Genomic DNA, 23,544 nt, shown 5'->3' with positions numbered 1-23,544 from the left:
TAAGTCAGAAGGACATTTTGACGCCTCATAGGGATTTGTGCTAGAACCAAAGAGATTATTTTAGAGATTAGATTAACAATAGCAGATGTTAGGCTTCAGTGAAGCTACTGTACAAGTATGACCATTAGCAGCTAATTTGATGGAGTTTTACAAGCCAGTACAAAGGAGAGGCTCATGGAACATAAAACCGTTTAAAGAGGAGCAAGAGGTACAGACTAAAATCAGGTTTACCTTTTGGCCTTGCTGCCTGCATCTGTAGGTGATCTAGTGACCCATTGGCTGAGCTGGTTGTGACTGGAGTTTAAAGGGATAGTTAATGCAAAATCTATATTTGGATTAAATTACCCTTACTTTGATCTGTGAAGGCCCATGGTGACAGAATCCACAATAATCCATTATGTTCTTCTGTCTACAGCCTGGAGTTGGCATACTAGCATCGTCAGACTTCATGAATGGCAACACCCGGACCAATGTTAGCAGAGCTGCACTGCAAGCCGAGACATCATCAGAAACACTTCAAACTAAGTTCGGTAGTTAGTGGAGTTAGCAGGGATTTTTTTAAACAAATAATTCCTGGAATTTAGTTCCTCAGCACTGAAACTATTACCTCACGTAGCAACAGCACAGGGCATCTGTATGTGTCTTCAATTGATGATGTCCTCCTGGGGCAGGCACTTAGACGTAGATTGCTTTCCGGATAAACATAGGAACCGGTAAACCATAGGAAGTATCAGAGCATTTAAAAATGTTTCATTGCAAAATGACAACATTCTCGCGTGGAAGAAAAGTTGACTCTACCAAACTTAGTTTGAAGGGTATTTGAAGAAGTTTTGTCTTGCAGTGCAGGTTTGCGAACATCGGTTCGGCTGTTTCCATTCATTAAATAAATCCAGGCTGTAGACAGAAGTACATAATGGATTTTTGTGGATTCTGTCACCATGGGCCTTCAGACACAACTCAAGGTAAGGGTAATTTAACACAAATATATATTTTGCATGAACTATCCCTTTAAGATGATTACCTCAGTCATAATCCTAACATGAGTTCAAAAGCGAGTTTTAGACGATTAAACATAGTGTTGCGGAAACATGTTTTTTACAGGCGGATTGAAATTGTGCTGTGGTTACTCAGGCGGCCGACACTTGAGATTGTCAAACATGTTTGCTTCATTTAAGGGAGGTGCCAGTCAGTATGCATATACAATAAATCACCGACAGACTTTTCAGCAAAAATCTCTCTCATGCTTGTGTTGCGGAATAAAATGTCTGGTTCTCCTTGAATGGGAACATTCCCAGCAGTCCTTCCCTCCTGCTGGGTCTTCCTTCCTGGCATACCTTTATTTAGGCTGACTGCCTATGCCAGACGGCACGCCAAAATAACAGCGAGGCGTTACGCCGCCATGATTCACATGATGTGCCACCATGCGATTCCACATACATACAATAGCCTCCTATTCAGCTGCAGCCGTTGCCCTGGAAACAGCCCAGAGAGCCTTCAGCAAGCCTCAGGATAAAATTGGAAAAGATTTATTCCATTATTCCTCAGCAGCTAATGGAAGGGCGGGGAAGCGATGGTGGCAGTATGATTAGCTTCCACGCTGCCAGCCTGACCAGAATGTAAAACTACCCTTGTTATGTGCTTAATCTATGATGCTATTATACATCTCCCTATCCTCGTCTACCTAGCCAGCATCATATTACCATATGAATGGCATCAACCCTGAGGCCAATGACAGACTGTGATAGTCCATTACATTTCTATTGTCAAATCAATATCATTTTTTATTATGTTTGGGCTGGATTAGGAGAGGTAAGACTGAATGAGGGGACTAAAGTAAAGGAAGTTCAGGCTGGCAAAGGAGCTTGGAATAAAACCCCTTGAGGTAACATGTATATTTCTCATCAGTAGGAGGACCCTGGCCTTATGAAAGCTAAGAGGGTTAAGGCCTTTGTTTGAGGAGAAATGGTGAGTGCTTTTTCCCTCTGTAATGAACCTGTATTGCTACTTGCCATTTCAACTTTTGCGAATGCTAAGTGTTGTAGTCTATCTAGTTTATTTGATGAGGAGTGTGTTTTTTTCCCAGGACAAGCTACATGACTCTCAGCAGATGGGTATTATCCCCGTATCAGGGACATCTTTGACCACATCTACCCCATGGACGAGAACCTGGAGTTCCACATCAAGGTAACAGACACACCATGGCCCCTCCGGAACCCTGGCTAGGTTCCACATCAAGGTAACAGACACACCATGGCCCCTCTGGAACCCTGGCTAGGTTCCACATCAAGGTAACAGACACACCATGGCCCCTCCGGAACCTGGGCTAGGTTCCACATCAAGGTAACAGACACACCATGGCCCCTCCGGAACCTGGGCTAGGTTCCACATCAAGGTAACAGACACACCATGGCCCCTCTGGAACCTGGGCTAGGTTCCACATCAAGGTAACAGACACACCATGGCCCCTCCAGAACCTGGGCTAGGTTCCACATCAAGGTAACAGACACACCATGGCCCCTCCGGAACCTGGGCTAGGTTCCACATCAAGGCAACAGACACACCATGGCCCCTCCGGAACCTGGGCTAGGTTCCACATCAAGGTAACAGACACACCATGGCCCCTCCGGAACCTGGGCTAGGTTCCACATCAAGGATAACAGACACACCATAGCCCCTCTGGAACCTGGGCTAGGTTCCACATCAAGGATAACAGACACACCATGGCCCCTCTGGAACCTGGGCTAGGTTCCACATCAAGGATAACAGACACACCATTGCCCCTCTGGAACCCTGGCTAGGTTCCACATCAAGGATAACAGACACACCATGGCCCCTCTGGAACCTGGGCTAGGTTCCACATCAAGGATAACAGACACACCATGGCCCCTCTGGAACCCTGGCTAGGTTCCACATCAAGGATAACAGACACACCATGGCCCCTCTGGAACCTGGGCTAGGTTCCACATCAAGGATAACAGACACACCATGGCCCCTCCGGAACCCTGGCTAGGTTCCACATCAAGGATAACAGACACACCATGGCCCCTCCGGAACCCTGGCTAGGTTCTACATCAAGGATAACAGACACACCATGGCCCCTCTGGAACCCTGGCTAGGTTCCACATCAAGGATAACAGACACACCATGGCCCCTCTGGAACCTGGGCTAGGTTCCACATCAAGGTAACAGACACACCATGGCCCCTCCGGAACCCTGGCTAGGTTCCACATCAAGGATAACAGACACACCATGGCCCCTCCGGAACCTGGGCTAGGTTCCACATCAAGGATAACAGACACACCATGGCCCCTCCGGAACCCGGGCTAGGTTCCACATCAAGGATAACAGACACACCATGGCCCCTCCGGAACCTGGGCTAGGTTCCACATCAAGGATAACAGACACACCATGGCCCCTCCGGAACCTGGGCTAGGTTCCACATCAAGGATAACAGACACACCATGGCCCCTCCGGAACCTGGGCTAGGTTCCACATCAAGGATAACAGACACACCATGGCCCCTCTGGAAATTGGGCTAGGTTCCACATCAAGGATAACAGACACACCATGGCCCCTCTGGAACCCTGGCTAGGTTCCACATCAAGGATAACAGACACACCATGGCCCCTCTGGAACCTGGGCTAGGTTCCACATCAAGGTAACAGACACACCATGGCCCCTCCGGAACCCTGGCTAGGTTCCACATCAAGGATAACAGACACACCATGGCCCCTCCGGAACCTGGGCTAGGTTCCACATCAAGGATAACAGACACACCATGGCCCCTCCGGAACCCTGGCTAGGTTCCACATCAAGGATAACAGACACACCATGGCCCCTCCGGAACCTGGGCTAGGTTCCACATCAAGGATAACAGACACACCATGGCCCCTCCGGAACCCTGGCTAGGTTCCACATCAAGGATAACAGACACACCATGGCCCCTCCGGAATCTGGGCTAGGTTCCACATCAAGGATAACAGACACACCATGGCCCCTCCGGAACCTGGGCTAGGTTCCACATCAAGGATAACAGACACACCATGGCCCCTCCGGAACCTGGGCTAGGTGCTCAGTGTCCATGTAATTTAGGCTAGCTTGCCTTCAGAGCAAATAGTCTATGTTAAGATATAATTTAGCAGGATTTGTCAATATATGAGAATGTATATTAAGATGTTATGAAAGTGTGTGATCAGTGTATTATGTGTACCATATACAATGTGAATGGAACAGGTGCTGTGGTGGCTGAGGGATAGTCCAGTAGTAACCCAAATGGAAGGTCACAACACAAAAGCCTAGGAACCCGAGTGCTGGTCTGTTAGAATAGTGGGTACTTCGCCAAGGACAAGACTGGCACAGGAGTAATGCTGTCAAAGTCCTGTTTATTAACGGTTTGTTTATATGCAGTGTGTGATATACATTATATGACCAAAAGTATGTAGACACCTGCTTGTCAAACATCACATTCCAAAATCACAGGCATTAAGATGGAGCTGGTACACGCTTTGCTGCTATGACAGCCTCCACTCTTCTGTGAAGGCTTTCCACTATAAGTTGGAACATTGCTGCAATGACAGCCTCCACTCTTCTGGGAAGGCTTTCCACTATAAGTTGGAACATTGCTGCTATAACAGCCTCCTCCACCCTTCTGGGAAGGCTTTCCACCAGAAGTTGTAACATTGCTGCTATGACAGCCTCCACTCTTCTGTGAAGGCTTTCCACTATAAGTTGGAACATTGCTGCGGGACTTGCTTCCATTCAGCTATAAGAGCATTAGTAAGGTTGGGCACTGATGTTGGGCGATTAGGCCTGACTCGCAGTTGGAGTTCCAATTCATCCCAAAGGTGTTCGATGGGGTTGAGGTCAGGGCTCTGTGCAGGCCAGTCAAGTTCTTCCACACCAATCTCAACAAATCATTTCTGTATGGACCTGGCTTTGTGCAGTGGGGCATTGTCATGCTGAAACAGGAAAGGGCTTTCCCCACAAAGTTGGAAGCACAGAATCATCTAGAATGTCATTGTCTGCTGTGGCTTTAAGAATTCCCTTCACTGGAACTAAGGGGCGTGGCCCGAACCATGAAAAACAGCCCCAGAACATTATTCCTCCTCCACCAAACTTTACAGTTGGCACTATGCATTTGGTCAGGTAGCATTCTCCTGGCATCTACCAAACCCATATTCACCCGTCAGAGTGCCAGATGGTGAAGCATGATTCATCACTCCAGAGAACGTGTTTCCACTGCTCCAGAGTCCAATGGCGGCGAGCTTTACACCACTCCAGCCGACACTTGGCATTGCGCATGGTGATCTTAGGCTTGTGTGCGGCTGCTTAGCCATGGAAACCCATTTCATGAATCCCCCGACGTACACATCTTGTTCTGGCGGCATCCTATGACGGTGCCACGTTGAAAGGCACTGAGCTCTTCAGTAAGGCCATTATTTTGTCAATGTTTGTCTATGGAGAATGCATGGCTGTGTGCTCAATTTTATACACCTGTCAGCAACAGGTGTGGCTGAAATAGCCGACACCAATAATTTGAATTGGTGTCCACATACTTTTGTATATATAGTGTATGTTGTGTCTTCATACATCTTCTACTTTGAAATCTACTTAGACAAAATCAGAGACTTATTGGATGGTGAGTAAAGACTTTCTAGTTTTAATAAAGTTTGGATTTCTGAAATATGAGGTGGACAATTCTGATTTAAATATTTTCTGCCATTTTTCTTTTTCAGTGTCAAAGACCAACCTGGCGGTGCATGAGGACAAAAACAAGGTGCCCTATGTTAAGGTGGGTATCCAATCTCTGTTGCTAAAGTGCTATAAACAGAAATTATTTCAATTGTTGTTAATATTATTGTTCATTCACTAAGCACAGTAAATAATATTTCTGGTAAATACCCCACTATATTGTGGTTCTGATGCAACATTTACCTCAGCTTCACACACATTCCCACTTTCACACACAGGGCTGTACGGAACGCTTTGTGTCCAGTCCAGAAGAGGTTATGGATGTCATCGATGAGGGAAAGTCCAATCATCACGTGGCTGTTACAAGTAAGTGCTTCTCTTTTCCTCTGGAATCACACATTTAATGAATAAATACATTTGAAGCCCATTTTCTGTGCTACCACTCAAATGTTGTGTTTCTGTTTATTTGTCCACACAGACATGAATGAGCACAGTTCTCGCAGTCACAGCATCTTCCTGATCAACATCAAGCAGGAGAACATAGAGATAGAACTGAAGCTGTCAGGACAACTTTACCTGGTGGATCAGGCTGGTAATGAGAAGGTGAGAAGTCTACCTGGTGGATCTGGCTGGTAGTGAGAAGGTGAGAAGTCTACCTGGTGGATCAGGCTGGTAATGAGAAGGTGAGAAGTCTACCTGGTGGATCAGGCTGGTAGTGAGAAGGTGAGAAGTCTACCTGGTGGATCAGGCTGGTAGTGAGAAGGTGAGAAGTCTACCTGGTGGATCAGGCTGGTAGTGAGAAGGTGAGAAGTCTACCTGGTGGATCTGGCTGGTAGTGAGAAGGTGAGAAGTCTACCTGGTGGATCTGGTTGGTAGTGAGAAGTCTACCTGGTGGATCTGGCTGGTAGTGAGAAGGTGAGAAGTCTACCTGGTGGATCTGGCTGGTAGTGAGAAGTCTACCTGGTGGATCTGGCTGGTAGTGAGAAGGTGAGAAGTCTACCTGGTGGATCTGGCTGGTAATGAGAAGGTGAGAAGTCTACCTGGTGGATCTGGCTGGTAGTGAGAAGGTGAGAAGTCTACCTGGTGGATCTGGCTGGTAGTGAGAAGGTGAGAAGTCTACCTGGTGGATCAGGCTGGTAATGAGAAGGTGAGAAGTCTACCTGGTGGATCAGGCTGGTAGTGAGAAGGTGAGAAGTCTACCTGGTGGATCAGGCTGGTAGTGAGAAGGTGAGAAGTCTACCTGGTGGATCAGGCTGGTAGTGAGAAGGTGAGAAGTCTACCTGGTGGATCTGGCTGGTAGTGAGAAGGTGAGAAGTCTACCTGGTGGATCTGGTTGGTAGTGAGAAGTCTACCTGGTGGATCTGGCTGGTAGTGAGAAGGTGAGAAGTCTACCTGGTGGATCTGGCTGGTAGTGAGAAGTCTACCTGGTGGATCTGGCTGGTAGTGAGAAGGTGAGAAGTCTACCTGGTGGATCTGGCTGGTAGTGAGAAGGTGAGAAGTCTACCTGGTGGATCAGGCTGGTAGTGAGAAGGTGAGAAGTCTACCTGGTGGATCTGGCTGGTAATGAGAAGGTGAGAAGTCTACCTAGTGAATCTGACTGGTAGTGAGAAGGTGAGAAGTCTACCTGGTGGATCTGGCTGGTAATGAGAAGGTGAGAAGTCTACCTGGTGGATCTGGCTGGTAGTGAGAAGGTGAGAAGTCTACCTGGTGGATCTGGCTGGTAGTGAGAAGGTGAGAAGTGTACCTGGTGGATCCAGCTGGTAGTGAGAAGGTGAGTGGTCTTCCCTCTTACTACTACACTCCCTCTCCGCCTCTCATCCCTCTCATCTCCTTCTCTCACTTGGTCTTCCCTTACACCCCACTTCTTACTCTCCTCTTCCTTTCCTCACCTCTCTCCCCTACCTCTCCTTCACTCTCTCCCTCTGCCTCTCTCTCTCTCTCTCCCTCCTACCTCTCCTTCTCTCCCTCCTCTTCCTTTCCTCGCCTATCTCCCCTGCCTCTCCTGCTCTCTCTCTCTCCCCTGCCTCTCCTGCTCACTCTCTCTCCTGCTCTCTCTCTCCCCTGCCTCTCCTGCTCACTCTCTCTCTCCTGCTCTCTCTCTCTCCCCTGCCTCTCCTTTTCTCTCTCTCTCCCCTGCTCACTCTCTCTCTCCTGCTCTCTTTCTCCCCTGCCTCTCCTTTTCTCTCTCTCTCCCCTGCCTCTCCTGCTCACTCTCTCTCTCCTGGAACAGCTGGGACAGTGAAGATATACACACACACACACACACACACATATACACATGTACTCTACACACACATGGATTTTGTATTGTAGATATGTGGTAGCAGAGTAGTGGCCTGAGGGCACACAATGTGTTGTGAAAAGTGTTATATACAATCCAAAATATTACATGACATTACATATCTGCCTTAATGTTTCTGGACCCCAGGAAGGGTAGCTACTGCCTTGGCAGCAGTTAATGGGGATCCATAAAACATATACACTGAGTATACAAAACATTAAGAACTATTTCCATGACATCGACTGAACAGGTGAATCCAGGTGAAAGCTATGATCCCTTATTGATGTCACTTGTTAAATCCACTTCAATCAGTGTAGATGAAGGGGAGGAGACAGGTTAAAGAATAATTTTTAAGCCTTGAGAAAATTGTTACATGGATTGTGTATGTGTGCCATTCAGAGGGGGCAAGACAAAATATTTAGGTGCCTTTGAACAGGGTATGGTAGTAGGTGCCAGGTGCACCGGTTTATGTCAAGAACTACAACGCTATTGGGGTTTTCACGCTCAACAGTTTCCCGTGTGTATCAAGAATGGTCCATCACCCAAAAGACATCAAGCCAACTCCACACATCAGTGGGAAGCATTGGAGTCAACATGGGCCAGCATCCCTGTGCAATGCTTCGACACCTTGTAGAGTCCATTCCTAGACAATTTGAGTTTTCAATATTAGGAAGGTTTTCCTAATGTTTGGTATACTCAGTGTATATAAACTCAGCAAAAAAAGAAACATCCCTTTTTCAGGACCCTGTCTTTCAAAGATATTTCGTAAAAATCCAAATAACGTCACAGATCTTCATTGTAAAGGGTTTAAACACTGTTTCCGATGCTTGTTCAATGAACCATAAACAATTAATGACAGGATGGCAACAACAACTGTCTGAGTTACACCAGAAACGCACAATCCCTCCATCAGTATTCAGACTGTCCGCAATAGGCTGAGAAAGGCTGGACTGATGGCTTGTAGGCCTATTGTAGGCAGGTCCTCACCAGACATCACCGGCCACAACGTCGCCTATTGGCACAAACCCACCGCCGCTGGACCAGACAGGGCTGGCAGAAAGTGCTCTTCACTGACGAGTCACGGTTTTGTCTCACCAGGGGTGATGGTCGGATTCGCTTTTATCGTCGAAGGAATGAGCGTTACACCGAGGCCTGCACTCTGGAGCGATTTGGAAGTGGAGGATCCGTCATGGTCTGGGACGGTGTGTCACAGCATCATCGGACTGAGCTTGTTTTCATTGCAGGCAATCTCAACGTTGTGCTTTACAGGGAAGACATCCTCGTCCCTCATGTGGTACCCTTTCTGCAGGCTCATCCTGAAATGACCCTCCAGCATGACAATGCCACCAGCCATACTGCTCGTTCTGTGCGTGATTTCCTGCAAGACAGGAATGCCAGTGTTCTCCCATGGCCAGCGAAGAGCCTCAATCCCATTGAGCACGTCTGGGACCTGTTGGATCGGAGGGTGAGGGCTAGGGCCGTTCCCCCCAGAAGTGTCCGGGAACTTGCAGGTGCCTTGGTGAAATAGTGGGGTAACATCTCACAGCGAGAACTGGCAAATCTGGTGCAGTCCATGAGGAGGAGATGCACTGCAGTACTTATTGCAGCTGGTGGCCACACCAGATACTGACGGTTACTTTTGATTTTGAACCCCCCCCCCCCCCATGTACAGGGACACATTCAATTTCTGTTAGTCACATGTCTATGGAACTTGTTCAGTTTATGTCTCAGTTGTTGAATCTTGTTATGTTCACATAAATATTCACACATGTTAAGTTTGCTGAAAATAAACGCAGTTGACAGTGAGAGGACATTTCATTTTTTGCTGAGTTTATATATACAGTGGCGTGCGAAAGTATTCACACCCTTGGCATTGTTATATTTTGTTGCCTTAAACCTGGAATTAAAATGTATTTTTTGGGGGTTTGTATCATTTGATTTGCCTACAACTTTGAAGATGCAAAATATTTTTTTATTGTGAAGCAAACAAGAAATAAGACAAAAAAACTAACTTTAGCATGCATAACTATTCACCCCCCCCCCCCCCCCCCACCTTTTGCAGCAATTACAGCTGCACGTCTCTTGGGGTATGTAAGCTTGGCACATCTAGCAACTGGGATTTTTGCCCATTCTTCGAGGCAAAACTGCTCCAGCTCCTTCAAGTTGGATGAGTTCCACTTGTGTACAGCAATCTTTAAGTCATACCACAGATTCTCAATTGGATTGAGGTCTGGGCTTTGACTAGGCCATTCCAAGACATGTAAATGTTTCCTCTTAAACCACTCGAGTGTTGCTTAAGCAGTATGCTTAGAGTCATTGTCCTGCTGGAAGGTGAACCTGCGTCCCAGTCTCAAATCTCTGGAAGACTGAAACAGGTTTCCTTCAAGAATTTCCCTGTATTTAGCACCATCATCATTCCTTAAATTCTGACTAGTTTCCCAGTCCCTGCTGATGAATAACATCCCTACAGCATGATACTGCCACCACCATGCTTCACTGTGGGGATGGTGTTCTCGGGGTGATGAGAGGTGTTGGGTTTGCGCCATACATAGCGTTTTCCTTGATGGCCAAAATGCTCAATTTTAGTCTCATCTGACCAGAGTACCTTCTTCCATATGTTTGGGGAGTCTCCCACATGCCTTTTGGCGAGCACCAATTTTTTCTGGACACTCTTCCATAAAGCACAGTTCTGTGGAGTGTACGGCTTAAAGTGGTCCTATGGACAGATACTCCAATCTCCGCTGTGGAGCTTTGCAGCTCCTTCAGGGTTATCGTTGGTTTCTTTGTTGCCTCTCTGATTAATGCCCTCCTTGCCTGATCTGTGAGTTTTGGTGGCGGCCCTCTCTTGGCAGGTTTGTTGTGGTGCCATATTCTTTCAATTTTTTAATAATGGATTTAATGGTGCTCCGTGGGATGTTCAAAGTTTCGGATATTTTTTTATAACCCAACCCCAATCTGTACTGTTTGGCGAGCTCCATGGCCTTCCTGGTGCCCCTTGCTTAGTGGTGTTGCAGACTCTGGGGCCTTTCAGAACAGGTGTATATATACTGAGATCATGTGACAGATCATGTGCCACTTAGATTGCACACAGGTGGACTTTATTTACCTAATTATGTGACTTCTGAAGGTAGTTGGTTGCACCAGATCTTATTTAGGGGCTTTATAGCAAAGGGTCTGAATACATATGCACCCACCACTTTTCAGTTTTTTTTTAAATGTTTTAATTATTTGAAACAAGTAATTTTTTTCATTTCACTTCACCAATTTGGACTATTTTGTGTATGTCCATTGCATGAAATCCAAATAAAAATCTATTTAAATTACAGGTTGTAATGCAACAAAATAGGAAACACGTCAAGGGGATGAATACTTCTGCAAAGCACTGTATATAATGTTTTTTTTTCATTGTTGGACATTAAAGACTATAAAAATACCAGCAAATCAGCTCAAAGTGATTTTAATTTTGGTCATCTGTTCCCAAGTGTTCCCATTCATAATAGTGATCATATACAAATGTAAGCAAGGTTTTGAAATGCTTATGTTTTAGTCAAATGTTATATCTGTTTGCACTTCTTGCGGTCAATTTGCAGTCTACAAATTATTTGTAATTATGTTCTGGGGGCCCCTCTCAAGCGGTGCTTGAGGTTTCACTACAGACCCGGGTTCAATCCCAGGCTGTGTCACCGCTGGCCTTGCTCGAGAGACCCATGAGGCAGTGCACAATTGGCCCAGCATCGTCCAGGTTAGTGGAGGGTTTAGCCGGCCGGGATTTCCTTGTCCCATCGCGCCATAGCGACTCCTTGTTGCGGGCCCGGCGCCTGCAAACTGACTTTGGTTGCCAGCTGGACGGTGTTTCCTCTAACACATTGGTGCGGCTGACTTCCGGGTTAAGCGAGCAGTGTGTCAAGAAGCAGTGCGGCTTGGCAGGGTCATGTTTCGGAGGAGGCACGGCTCTCGACCTTCGCCTCTCCTGAGTCCGTAGGGGAGTTTCAGCGATGGGACAAGACTGTAACTACCAATTTGGATATCACGGCTGAATCTAGTTGATGATCCCTGCTTTACATAATCAAATATTGATTTCCTTGTATATTTTATTTTTAAGTTTTTGTATTGATGTTTTGTTCAGTTGTACCACTGACGAGGTATCCCCCTTTTCCTCACTTTATATGGCCTCTTTTATAAGCAATTCCCTTACCCATGGACTGTCCATCCATTCCAACCTGTCTCGCTCTCTCTCTCTCTTTCATTCTCTCTCTCGCTCTCTCTCTCTCTTTCATTCTCACACTCTCTCTCGCTCTTTCATTCTCTCTCTCACTCTCTCTCTATGTTGCAGAGCTAAAACCATTAAGAACACAGTGTCAGTGAACCAGGAGCTGACAGCTGAGGAGTGGAAGAAGAAGTACGAGAAGGAGAAGACCAAAGGCCTGAAATACATGATCCAGAAACTGGAGACCGAGCTCAAAAGCTGGAGAAAAGGTAACAGAGAGAGAGAGAGAGAGAGAGAGAGAGAGAGAGAGAAAGAGAGAGAGAGCACACAAACGAAAGTGGAGGAGCTGTATCAATTATGGTCTAACGAGACTAGAATTCTGTTTAGTACATCTCGACTGCAAGGCATACACAGTAAATTATGATAATTTACGCAAACCAATTGAATATATTGTGAACCCAGTTACTCTACTGCACAACCTTCTCTGGGAGCATCAGAAACTGTTTCCACCCATCTCCCACCTTCTTCTGTCCTATGAACGCTAAGGTCTTCACTGACAGTCAGAGGTCATGGGGTTGTAGGGGATGTGTCTAGATAAAGCAACATTGTTACTGATGAAAGTTTGTTTTCATTTGATGAAATTGTTTTAATGAAAGTCCTATAGAAGATGTGTGGATGACCCAGAGGGGTTTTGTTCATCCTGGCCACTGAACAAGTGTAGAATAGACTTGACTAATACGGTAGGATGAGGACTGGAGATGTTTTCCCCAACCACTCATCCGTTCACGCATTCTGTTTCCAGTTTTCTCATTTACTCACTGATTATTCCCCCTTCGCAAGCTTTGTTTTCTCCAAATCAAATCCTTGCTAGAATAAATAGGTCGGTTGATGTTGGGATTTTAAGCAGCAGACAATTTGTCATCTCAGTTTGGGCTGGGTTCTGTTCTGACCTGGATAGAGGTTTTCTGTCAAACAAACTGACATATTTAGTCTTGTTGTGTTTTCAACAACAGTATGTTCATCATGATATACTTTCTGGATGCTGAGTTTGTAGCCATGATCACGACCCTCCTCTCAGTACTCATTCGTCAGTCAGCAACCTGCTGTGCAGACTTGCATCCTTTTATACAGTACTATTGTATTTTTGATATTGAGGTTGATATAAATGAAACATTTACACTACATCACCAAAAGTATGTGGTCACCTGCTGGTCGAATATCTCATTCCAAAATCATGGGCATTCATTTGGAGCTGGTCCCCCCTTTGCTGCTATAACAGCCTCCTCTCTTCTGGGGAGGCGTCCACTTGATGTTGGACCATTGCTGCAGGTACTTGCTTCCATTCAGTCACAAGAGCATTATTGAAGTCACTGATGTTGGTCGATTAGTCCTGGCTCGCCGTCGGTGTTCCAATTCCTCCCAAACGTGTTCGATGGGGTTGAGGTCAGGGCTTTCTGCAGGCCAGTCAAGTGCTTCCACACTGACAAACCATTTCTGTATGGAACTTGCTTTGTGGACTGGGGCATTGTCATGCTGAAACAGGAAAGGCCTTCCCCAAACTGTTGCCACAAAGTTGGAAGCACAGAATCATCTAGAATGTCTTGTATGCTGTAGGGTTAATATTTCCCTTCACTGGAACTAAGGGGCCTTACCCGAACCATGTAAAACAGCCCCAGACCATTATTCCTCCTCCACCAAACGTTACAGTTGGCACTATGCATTGGGTCAGGTAGCGTTCTCCTGGCTTCCGCCAAACCCAGATTCGTTCGTCAGACTGCCAGATTGTGAAGCGTGAATCATCCCTCCAGAAATGCGTTCCCACTGTTCCTAGACGTTTCCACTTCACAATAACAGAACTTACAGTTCACCAGGGCAGCTCTAGCAGGGCAAACATTTGGAAAACTGATTTGTTGGATGACAGTGCCACGTTGAAAGTCACTGAGCTCTTCAAAGAAAAATAATTCAGTAAGGCCATTCTACTGACAATGTTTGTCTATGGAGATTGCATGGCTGTGTGCTCAATTTTATACACCTATCAGCAACATCCGAATCCACTCATTTGAAAGGTTGTCCACATACACTGTATATATAAAAGTATCTCCAATTTGCATTGCAAAATAATGTATAATAATGCAAACAGATTGTTGATTCTCCCAAACGGGGGACACTATTTACCCCTTCCACATGTGAAGACCATTATGGTCAGAGTTCTCCATTGTGGAGGCTACACTCTTACAAAAAAAACAGTTCCAAAATAGTTATTTGGCAGTCCCCATAGGATAACCCTTTTGGGTTCTACATTTAACTCAAAAGGGTTCGACCTGGAACCAAAAGGGAGGGAGTGTGGAGAGAGATGGAATGCCACATAACATTCTAGCTGTGTCATCCACCAGAGCATACTGCATTAGCTGATGGTGCAGATGGACGGACTGTTGCCACAGTTACCCATCGTTTCTGACTGAAAGTGTCTTTTCGCACTCTCTCTCTGGGTGAGCTCAGCTAAGATAACACATTCAGACACTGCATTGTAGATTAGACACAGCTACAGACACAGAAACAGCTACAGACACAGCATATATAGACACCGGCACAGCTACAGACATCGACCCAACGACAGACACATCTACATACACAGACACAGCTACAGACACTCCTCCCCACTCTCTCTGTCCTCTCGTAACTCCACCTCCCCCCTCCTCCCCCTCTCTCTGTCCTCTCGTAAGTCTTCCTCCCCCCTCTCTCTGTCCTCTCGTAACTCTACCTCCCCCCTCTCTCTGTCCTCTCGTAACTCTACCTCCCCCCTCTCTCTGTCCTCTCGTAACTCTTCCTCCCCCCTCTCTCTGTCCTCTCGTAACTCTTCCTCCCCCCTCTCTCTGTCCTCTCGTAACTCTTCCTCCCCCCTCTCTCTGTCCTCTCGTAACTCTTCCTCCCCCCTCTCTCTGTCCTCTCGTAACTCTTCCTCACCACTCTCTCTGTCCTCTCGTAAGTCTTCCTCCCCCCTCTCTCTGTCCTCTCGTAACTCTTCCTCCCCACTGTCTCTTTTTTTCAATTTTCGCCTAAAATGACATACCCATATCTAACTGCCTGTAGCTCAGGACCTGAAGCAACGCTATGCATATTCTTGGTACTATTTGAAAGCAAACACTTTGAAGTTTGTGGAAATGTGAATGTAGGAGAATATAACACATTAGATCTGGTTGAAGAAAATACAAAGAAAAAACCAACCGGTCTTTTTCTACCACCATCTTTGAAATGCAAGAGAAAAGTCATAGTTATAGCCATCGCTCTGGTTGTAATAGTGTCCACAAGATGGCAGCAGTGTATGTGCAAAGTTTCAGATGTATAACCTGAAAAATTAGTGAACAAGAATACTAAGTCCCCAGGTACATTTGGGCAAATCGTGAAGGGGACATTCGCATTCATATTCCCTTTTTCTGCAAGAATATCGTCAAATCTGTATACTTGGACTTTGATTAGTATTATTAGCCATATTATAAGTTCAACATTTGCAAAACAAACCAGTTTTCATAACTTCATAATTCTGAATATTCTTATATGTTGTGTCCAAAAGGAAAAGGCATGCTGTTGCAAAAGGTTAGCGCCTACATTTTGTGACTGAGGCGGGGTTTCGGCTATCTAGCTAGCTTTGTTTGACCCCGATTGGTGCTTATTTGACAAAAATACAGTCCTTCAAGTGATGGCCATCCGCGTCATCTGCGTGCCATGAAGGCGTCGCTCTCTGACCAAATATGATGTCCTATAGGATATACTGCACCCCTAATGAAATAGTGAAGTCTTGTTACCTTCTAGGATCTCTGAGGAATAGAGACGTGATTTGACTCGTTCAAACAACATTTAGGGTGGGATTTTTACAGATTCCTTACTTTGCAAATTGAACGAGTGGAAATACAAAATAGATTGTGCATGCTACCTTTTTAGGATATGAAAAATGATTGTATCTAACAAAATGACACTTCATGTTATCTCTGGGATCCTTTGGATGATAAATCAGTGCAATATTTCAGAATGTAAGTACACATTTCACCTTCAGAGGTGAATTTATCAAACCTATCGCGTTGAAAAAAGTGTTTTGTTGTTAGGAGCTCTCCTCAAACAATAACATGTCATTTTTTTCGCAGTAATAGCTACTGTAAATTGGACAGTGCAGTTATATTAACAAGAATTTAAGCTTTCAGCCGAGATAAGACACTTCTATGTACCGACGTTTGTTGTTTCTCTAAAATCTGTGATCTTGACAACTCGCTGCATGACTTACAACTGTCCTGTTGACGGGACACCAAGCCCTAAGAAGTTGCCTCATCACCTGTCACTTTAATCATGTCCCAATATACAGTATCCCTGGATCCTGTAGAAATGTTAGTGGTTTGTGCTAGGATGTGTTGTATTTATAATAATAATAACTTTATTTGTATAGTGCTTTTCAATACAACTAACAAATCATAAAAGACGGAATGGAAGGATCGTAGACACAGATAGCAGATATTATTCTCCTCTGAACTAGGTTTCTGTACAGTTTATTTAGTGCATTTTCTCACACACTCACTTGATGAATGTGATAAGGATGTGTAGGCACATTTAGTGAGCTAAAATCTGTCAGTGCTGTCCCTGCTGTCCCTCTCCATAACCCACAACTTACATGTTTGGTTGAGGTCCATCACTCTAACCACTGCTGCCCCCTCTGTCCCTCTCTCCTCCCTCCCCCTTCTCTCCCCCTTCCTCCCTCCTGTCTCCCTCCCGCCTCTGTCATTCCATTTCTCCTCCCCGTCTCTCCTCCCTCCATCTCAACCCATCCCTCCCTCCGTCTCAACCCTCCCTCCCTCCTTCTCCCCCTCCCTCCGTCTCAACCCTCCCTCCCACCGTCTCAACCCTCCCTCCCTCCTTCTCCCCCTCATCCCTCCCCCTCCCTCCGTCTCAACCCTCCCTCCCTCCGTCTCGACCCTCCCTCCCTCCGTCTCAACCCTCCCTCCCTCCTTCTGCCCCTCCATCCCTCCCCCTCCCTCCTTCTCCCCCCCCCTCCCTCCATCTCAACCCTCTCTCCTTCCGTCTCAACCCTCCCTCCTTCTCCCCCTCCCTCCGTCTCAATCCTCCCTCCCTCCATCTCAACCCTCCCTCCCTCCATCTCAACCCTCCCCCTCCCTCCCTCTCTCTCCCTCCCTCTCCCAGGTGAGGCTGTTCCAGTGGAGGAGCAGCTGAGCAGTAAGGAGAAGAAAGACAGTAGTGGTGACGCCACGGCCACACCCATGATCAACACCATAGCCCCGCCCCGTGTCCCGCTATTGGACGAGGAGAAGACCCGATATGAGGGGCTCATCACCAACATATACCAGCAGCTGGATGACAAGGTGGGTGGGGCTGGGTAGGAAGGGATGGATGGAGCTTCCCTTTCCGAATGTTCCCAGTTTCATTCCAAGAGCACATATAGCAGGATGATTCCCTGGGGGATGAAGGTTCATGGTCATGGATGACTGGAAAGGGGCTGTGTCTGATGTTTTATAGATATAATTAACCACAGTTAATGTATTTAATCATATGCAAATACTATACAATAGCATACATGCATAATTCTGTGGAATTATATTAAATCTGTTTTAATCACCCAACCATTAACTTAAGGAGGGATTATTAGGTTTGTTTGCCCTAGGTCATAATGGTCTAACCAATTAACTGTTGGGAAAATGGTAACAGCCACAGCCCTGCATTAGCTAGCTGCCCCTCCAAAAAGTGGATTACAGAATCTTGGTAAAGCCAAACATGAATGCAACATTTTTGTATTGAAACATATTTTTCTTCTTCGCTCCTATCTCAGGATGATGAGATCAACCAACACAGCCAGTGGGCAGAGAAGTTCAAGGAGCAGATGATCGATCAAGATGAGGTGAACTTATCCAACCCTATACAACACATCTCCTTCATCTAGATGAGGTGAGCTTATCCAACCCTAAACAACACATCTCCTTCATCTAGATGAGGTGAGCTTATCCAACCCTAAACAACACATCTCCTTCATCTAGATGGTATAACTTGATGAGATTCAAGGTTTTCATTACATTTAATTGGTGCATTGAGCAAAGGCATACAGTGCATTCGGAAAGTATTGAGACCCCTTGAATTTTTTCCACATTTTGTTACTTTACAGCCTTATTCTAAAAGATCCCCATCAATCTACACACAATACACCATAATGACAAAGTCGAAAACAGGTTTTCAGAAATGTTTGCAAATGTGTAAAAAAATCTAATAAAATACTTCAGTATTTAGACCCTTTGCTATGAGACTCGAAATTGAGCTCAGGTGCATCCTGTTTCCATTGATCACTCTTGAGATGTTTCTACAACTTGTTTGGAGTCCACCTGTGGTAAATTCAATTGATTGGAAATTATTTAGAAAGGCACACAGCTGTCCCACAGTTGACAGTGCATGTCAGAGCAAAAACCAAGCCATGAGGTCGAAGGAATTGTCTGTAGAGCTCCGAGACAGGATTGTGTCGAGGCACAGATCTGGGGAAGGGTACCAAAACATTTCTGCAGCATTGAAGGTCCCCAAGAATACCGTGGCCTCCATCATTCTTAAATGGAAGAAGTTTCAAACCACCAAGACTCTTCCTAGAGCTGGCCGACCAGCCAAACTGAGCAATCGGGGGAGATAACCAAGGGAGGTGACCAAGAACGCGATGGTCACTCTGACAGAGCTCCAGAGTTCATCTGTGGAGATGGGAGAAACTTCCAGAAGAACAACCATCTCTGCAGAACTCCACCAATTATTTCTTTATGGTAGAGTGGCCAGACGGAAGCCACTCCTCAGTAAAAGGCACATGACAGCCCTCTTGAAGTTTGCCAAAAGGCACCTAAAGGACTCTCAGACCATGAGAAACAAGATTCTCTGCTCTGATGAAACCAAGATTGAAGTCTTTGGCCTGAATGCCAAGCTTTACGTCTGGAGGAAACATGGGACCATCTCTACGGTGAAGCATGGTGGTGGTGGCAGCATCATGCTGTGTGGATGTTTTTCAGCGGCAGGGACGGGGAGGCTAGTCAGGATCGAGGGAAAGGTGAACAAAGCAAAGTACAGAGAGATGAAAACCTGCTGCAGAGCGCTCAGGACTTCAGACTGGGGTGAAGGTTCACCTTCCAACAGGACAACAACCCTAACCCTACAGCCAAAACAATGCAGGAGTGGCTTCGGGACAAGTCTCTGAATGTCCTTGAGTGGCCCAGGCAGAGCCCGGACTTGAACCCGATCGAACATCTCTGGAGAGACCTGAAAATAGCTGTGCAGCGACACTCCCCATCCAACCTGACTGAGCTTGAGAGGATCTGCAGAGAAGAATGGGAGAAACTCCCCAAACACAGGTGTGCCAACCTTGTAGCATCATACACAAGAATACTTGAGGCTGTAATCGCTGCCAAAGGTGCTTCAACAAAGTGCTGAGTAAAGGGTCTGAATACTTATGTAAATGTGATATTTCAGTAGTTTCATTTAATACATTTGCAAAAAATCTAAAAACCAGTTTTCCTTTGTCATTATGGGGTATTTTGTGTAGATTGATGAGGGGGAAAATATATTTAATACATTTTAGAATAAGGTTGTAACTTAACAAAATGTGGTAAAACGTCAAGGGGTCTGAAAACCTTCCAAATGCACTGTCCATGTTTTTAGAGCGCAGAACCTTTTAGTTTGTGTTTATTGCCATCTAGTGGTCAGAATGTATCTGCATTAGATATACATCTGTTGGAGCTTTGTTTCTTCTGGCAAAGAGAAAGCCATGAACATGATGTAGTAGTAGAATTAGTCACTCAGTAAGCTGCCTACTCTGTGAGTGATATCAGATACAAGTGTTCTTTCCTTAATGGTTTTTTAAAGCAGTGCATACCTTTCCCAAATGACTGACGATTGGCTGAGAGAAATTGATGATAAAAAGTTTTTTAAAGCAGTGATTATTGTTCCTTAATGTTTTTAATGCAGTGATTACCATTCCTTAATGTTTTTTAAAGCAGTGATTACTATTCCTAAATGTTTTTTAAAGCAGTGATTACCTTTCCTTAATGTTTTTTAAAGCAGTGATTACTATTCCTAAATGTTTTTTAAAGCAGTGATTATTGTTCCTAAATGTTTTTTAAAGCAGTGATTACCTTTCCTTAATGTTTTTTAAAGCAGTGATTACTATTCCTAAATGTTTTTTAAAGCAGTGATTACTATTCCTAAATGTTTTTTAAAGCAGTGATTATTGTTCCTAAATGTTTTTTAAAGCAGTGATTACCTTTCCTTAATGTTTTTTAAAGCAGTGATTACTATTCCTAAATGTTTTTTAAAGCAGTGATTATTGTTCCTAAATGTTTTTTAAAGCAGTGATTACTATTCCTAAATGTTTTTTAAAGCAGTGATTACCTTTCCTTAATGTTTTTTAAAGCAGTGATTACTATTCCTAAATGTTTTTTAAAGCAGTGATTACCTTTCCTAAATGTTTTTTAAAGCAGTGATTACCTTTCCTAAATGTTTTTTAAAGCAGTGATTACTATTCCTAAATGTTTTTTAAAGCAGTGATTACTATTCCTAAATGTTTTTTAAAGCAGTGATTACTATTCCTAAATGTTTTTTAAAGCAGTGATTACCTTTCCTAAATGTTTTTTAAAGCAGTGATTACTATTCCTAAATGTTTTTTAAAGCAGTGATTACTATTCCTAAATATTTTTTAAAGCAGTGATTACCTTTCCTAAATGTTTTTTAAAGCAGTGATTACCTTTCCTTAATGTTTTTAATGCAGTGATTACCTGATAAGCAGCAGGTATAGAAAGTGATTTGAATGAGAACATTTCCATGGTAACACATCCATTACTCTCAGTTGGCAAATAGTCAAGGTATTGAAATGGACCAGGGCACGATCTAACTGCTGAGAGAAACAATAGCTTTTCAGCATCTTGTCCTCCTGTAAAGTGCTTTCTTTTTGAGATGTGGATTTCTAAAACCTGTTCTTGTGCCAGAGACTATAAGATGCTGGTATTCTGGTGTTATGTTGGGGAGTCTAAGCACATTGCTGGGAGATTAGTGTTTGTTTTATTTAAGCAGAATGTGTCTGTGCATGTATTCACCCGTGTGTGTTCACCTGTATGTGTTCGCTTGTGTGTGTTCGCCTGTATGTGTTCACCTGTGTGTGTTCGCCTGTGTGTGTTCGCCTGTATGTGTTCACCTGTGTGTGTTAGCCTGTGTGTGTTTGCCTGTATGTGTTCACCTGTGTGTGTTCACCTGTATGTGTTCACCTGTGTGTGTTCGCCTGTATGTGTTCACCTGTGTGTGTTCGCCTGAATGTGTTCACCTGTGTGTGTTCGCCTGTATGTGTTCACCTGTGTGTGTTCGCCTGTGTGTGTTCGCCTGTGTGTGTTCGCCTGTGTGTGTTCACATGTGTGTGTTCGCCTGTATGTGTTCACCTGTGTGTGTTCACCGGTATGTATTCACCTGTATCTATTTGCGCGTGTGTGTGTGTGTGTGTTATTTACTCATCTCACCTTCCTGTAAGGAAGCCAGAATCTGGATGTACAGGAAGGTTTGGAAGTCGCTTTGGACAGGTGAGGAGGGCGCAGTGAGGAGGACATACGACAAGTTATGTGTAGGAGTAAAGATTGCTGTTGTGTACAGCTGAGAGGATTTGGGGAAAGGGTAGGGCTGGGGTCATAATCTAAGTACTCTGTAGGTCCACTCATCTGTCCACTTCTAAATCCGTCAATGTTGTCTGTGTCTCAGACCACTCTGGCAGGGTTAGAGGGAGCTGACCAGTTTACAGGAGCTCAGTAGTCATCATAAGAAGAGAGCAGCAGAGATCCTCAGTCTACTGCTCCGAGACCTCAGTGAAATAGGAGGCATCATCGGCACCAGTGACCTCAAGGCTGTAAGGACACACAATTAAACAATTAGAATCATACACACATATACACTGTTATTTAGACAGACATAAACTGTTTGTAACAGGTAATCATACACGCACACACACACACACACACACACACACACACACAGTCCTGATCTCTCTGCTCTCTGATGAATGAGGTCATCGAGGAAGAGTTCACCATGGCTCGTCTCTACATCAGTAAGATGAAGTCAGAGGTCAAGTCTCTGGTGAACCGCAGCTGGAGAGCTCCCTGGCCGACACCTCCCGCAGGATGCAGGCCAATGAGAAGGAGCTGGCCTCCTGTCAGTTACTCATTGCCCAGGTAACCAGGAAGTGGATTTAACATCCATTTCGATATCTTGAAAAAAGAGTATGGAATATTTTCCTTTATTCAGTAGACTATTGTGTTCATGCAGCTTGGTTGGAAAGTGAGACAGTGTCAGCATTATTTTCCTCAGCTGTTAACTCTGTCTCTGCCTGATGGGGTACTCCATGCAGCGCCAGGCTAAGATCACGTCTCTGACAGACTCCATGCAGAACGTAGAGCAGAGGAAGAGACCGTTAGAGGAGACCTAGGACTCCCTCGTGGAGGAGGTTCAGGCTCCACACACACAGGCTGAGAAACGCAGAGACCCCCAAACACAAACAAGCCTGTCATCAATCATTACGTCACTTGAAACAATGTTGCTTGCTTTGTCTCCACAGACAAAATGAAGGAGGTGCATGTGATGGATAAACAGAAGGAGCACCTGACCAAACTGCAGGATGCAATGGAGATGAAGGTAAAGATCTCTCCCTCTCTCCCCTCCTCCCTCTCTCTCCTCCTCCCTCTCTCCCCTCCTCCCTCTCTCCCCTCCTCCCTCTCTCTCATCCTCCCTCTCTCCCCTCCTCCCTCTCTCCCCTCCTCTCTCTCTCATCCTCCCTCTCTCTCATCCTCCCTCTCTCCCCTCCTCCCTCGCTCCCCTCCTCCCTCTCTCCCCTCCTCCCTCTCTCTCATCCTCCCTCTCTCCCCTCCTCCCATCCCTCCCCATTTATCCCCCTTTCTTTTTTTCCCCCCACTCTTCAAATTCCTGTGAAAGGTAAATCAATTCAACTTGACCCTTGACCCTGTGTTCCCTTCTGCACCCTATAGAAGACCCTAGAGGAACAGATGGAGAACCATAGAGAGGTCCATCAGAAGCAGCTGTCCCGTCTGAGAGATGAGATGGATCACAAGCAGAGGGTCTTGGAGGAGCTCAAGGAGTGAGAGAGATTTTGGTGTCTCGGAGCCCTTAGGGTCCCCAGGAAAATGTTCAGAGGCACTTTAGCCTCTAAATCTCAAATGTAAAGTTCAGTATTTGTCCAAAAGGGGGCAGCACATGTCTATAAAATCAGAACTGTGTTTTGTCCTTTCATAACCAGTGCATCACCAATCTTATGCTATTAACTCACACTTACAGTGAAATATTAGTCAATAGACCCATA

At 45.3% G+C, this 23,544-nt stretch overlaps 1 pseudogene; it reads left to right on the top strand.

Moving 5' to 3' along the window:
• LOC139380127 (kinesin heavy chain-like) overlaps positions 1–23,326 on the top strand; it is a 38,271-nt pseudogene extending 14,945 nt beyond the window's left edge.
• Positions 23,327–23,544: the final 218 nt, after the last annotated feature.

Source organism: Oncorhynchus clarkii, chromosome 22 (assembly GCF_045791955.1).
Source record: "Oncorhynchus clarkii lewisi isolate Uvic-CL-2024 chromosome 22, UVic_Ocla_1.0, whole genome shotgun sequence".
Taxonomy (NCBI): Eukaryota; Metazoa; Chordata; class Actinopteri; order Salmoniformes; family Salmonidae; genus Oncorhynchus; species Oncorhynchus clarkii.
The sequence above is the reverse complement of the archived record's forward strand: the minus strand, read 5'-3'. Positions and strand labels throughout refer to the sequence as shown.